Raw genomic sequence first — 3,097 nt, forward strand, 5'->3', positions numbered from 1 at the left:
AAAAGTTACGAAAGAAAGATGTGAAATTTTTCATCGGAATTTTTCGACGTGCCGTCGCAGACGTCGCGAGCGAATGGAGATTTCACAGGACGACGACGAAGATACTCGCGATTCGAAGGCAGCTCTATCGAGCGGGAACGTCCGTTATACGGTTTAAGAAGGGGGAAGCGGGGGAGGGGAGGCAGGGGAGAGGCGAAAAGGGGCGAGAGAGAGAGAGAGATAGAGAGAGAGAGAGAGAGCCATCCGGGAGAGGGATGGTAGAAAGGGAAGGAGAGACAGAGGCAGAAGGTGTCGGCGTTAAGGCCCTGCGGGATACGACCCCCGTTGCGAGCACACGACTCCCGAAAGAGCCTCCGTTTGGGAATCGCGCCTCCTCGTCCACCCGGAGTCAACCTGTCGACCGTTGCTCCACCGAGTCGGCGGTCGAAATTGATGAAGAACGAGGCTTGAAAGAGATTATAGATTGCGGCCATTATTAGGTGCCAATATATTACTTTCGCCGACCGGATATATCGGTGTTTGCGTTTTGCGGTCGGCCGGGCGTTCGGGGTTTGTGGAGTACGCGTGCGGCTTTACTCCCCGATTGATTTGTAGTATAATATTGCGGCGAACGTCTGGAAATAATCGCGCGCGAGCGCCGTTGCCTAATTTACGGCGTGACCGAAAAAAAAAATGCGTTTAACGGCCGAGACAGAGAAACAGGGATAACTTATCCAAATTTAAAGTAATTCGCGGGACAACCGTGAGATTGAATTACCTACTCGGGAAATAACTCGGAGAGAGAAAATAGCGTATAAGTCAGCTGTTTCACAACAGATTATTAATTTCGATGGATAAGATACATATAAAATCTCTTTCATTAATAAAATGAAACAAAAAAAATTCTAGAAATTGGGAGGACCATCCTTTCGCGTGTGACTTTAGTCTTCTCAGCATGTCAATGAAAATATTTTGATACTTTATTGATCCTGCGGATATTTATCTACATTTCATGGTCATGAAATTTAATATAATATTGATAGATATGTTGTAGATTGCGAATATTCTCGGGGAAATGAAATTGCACGCGCTATCGTGCGATGCAGTAACAATACTGCGTTATTATTGCGTAACGGATTATCGGCACCTTCTTTCGGGATAGCGTCAGGCGCGTCTGTGTGAAAAAAAAGAAGCGGTCCGGATCGTATTTCGCCACGTAACACACGGGCCCTTTACTTAAGGGGTAACACCACTGTAACGGCCCAAAAAATTGCACTTTTTCGACATTTTTTTTTTAATGAAAGGAAATGAAATAAAGTATTAATACTCCGTGAAGTTAATAAGCATATATTGAAGTACTTGTAAAAATTTTTTCATAAAATAATATTACAAAATGGCGGAATGGCAGCCATATTCCTGATGCTCCTTTAAAATAAAGGGGTCCGCGGCAAGCAGTGTAGCCGTTGGAAATTTGAACCTAGAACAAATAAAAAAATTCCTCATAATCTTCAATGGTATATCTAGTACAATACGTATGGGATTTTAGAAATATTGATTTTTGAGTGATTGGCGAGCATTTGAATAAAGTCGTTCATTTTTCGACAAAAAAAAGTGACATTATTTGGCAATAAAAAATGTTTAGAGCAACGTATCAAAAATTCCATACGTATTGTACTTCGAAATGTTGTTTTGAATGTACAGTAAAAAATTCAAGTGAAAATATTTAAAATTGTAAGAGTTATACTGCTTGCCGCGTTGAAAAAACGTGTTTCGAGAAAAACGCGTTTAAAGTTTTGACTCGTGTTTCGAACATGATAAAATAAAAAATTTAATCATTGAAAATTTTTTACCTTTAATATGCTATTCTAGCACCGTAAAGCTGACCTTCCAGGTTGCTAAACTCCTCCTCGTTTTCTTTTCTGGACGCTTTTATGCTGGAGCGAGCCTCTTTCGCTGCGTCCATCAAAGAGCGCTCCGCGCGTTGTATTCGAGCAGCGTCCGTCTCTAAGCAAAAGTTGTAGGATTGTGGTCCAATGTTCATGTCCATCACTTTCATTATTCTTAAAACGTTTATCAGTCCATCATTACAAACAGCAATGTCACTTGCATTTGTAATATTTTCTTTCCGCTTGAATAATTTTTAGGAGCCAAGTGCCAGACTATAGAATTAAAACTTTCGTTGCTGTTCTGCGTATAGCCTCCCAAGCAACGATTCAGCAACTCGTCACGGCTCAAATCCTCGTAGATTGGTCTGATGGCTTCAAAAACTTCGTTCGATAGTGCCGGCTTATGATGAAGCGCTGACACCGGCCGAATCTTTCTCCGCTTCATATCTGTTCGACGGTCGTCGTTTCGTCACGTTGCTTCGTCGCCGCGTCTGATACGATATTTTTGAGCCTTTATGGCTTGCATACACTTTCTTTTCACTCATTGTAACTCACATAAATGTCAAGGCTACAAATAACGTGTGAAAAATTAGCACTGCAAAAGAAAATCGCGATTTCGAATTACTTCCACGCAAAATTTACGTCTTCTCTCAACATCAAAGGACGCTGTACTAACGTACTTTGTGTTTAAAATGCTTGAAAATGTTTCTAACGACAACTGTTAGTGTATTAGAGAAGTTAGAAATCGAATGGTATGGACATAATGCTGTACCCGACAAGCAGGTGTCGTATTTACCGCAGGTAGTCGTTTCGGAACAGTCGGGAGGGGTCGAGAAAGAGCTCGAAATTTCAATGAAAACGATTTCTGGCAGATATAAAACCGTTTGTCTCTTATTCTAGAGGGTTCAAAGGATTTTTTAAGCCAATAAAAAAAAATCGATTTTTTGAAATTTCTACTGTGGTGTAACCCCTTAATTACACATTCGGCGGCCGCGCGCGCATGCAGCTTTGTAATTCGTGCGCTCGCGTTTAATCGTCGTCGAAAATTGCACGTGCGCGCGCGCGGCAGCGGAGATTGCAGCGGAGGCGCGAGCGCGCCGAAAGACGGATCTATTAAGCCTCTTCGGGGCTACGGTGTAGGGTTAGACCTGTAATTAACCGGTAGCTCCTTTACTCGCGAGAGCGTAACTCCGGTCGTTTAACGGTCCGCTTTTATTGGGCACTTATTGGTT

The 3,097-nt window shown here is 42.5% G+C and overlaps 1 pseudogene; it reads right to left on the bottom strand.

Annotated features, from left to right (window-relative positions):
• Positions 1 to 1,310: 1,310 nt before the first annotated feature.
• LOC105453954 lies at positions 1,311 to 2,802 on the bottom strand (annotated as a pseudogene).
• Positions 2,803 to 3,097: the final 295 nt, after the last annotated feature.

This window comes from Wasmannia auropunctata, unplaced genomic scaffold, assembly GCF_000956235.1.
Source record: "Wasmannia auropunctata unplaced genomic scaffold, wasmannia.A_1.0 LD335990.1, whole genome shotgun sequence".
Classification (NCBI taxonomy): domain Eukaryota; kingdom Metazoa; phylum Arthropoda; class Insecta; order Hymenoptera; family Formicidae; genus Wasmannia; species Wasmannia auropunctata.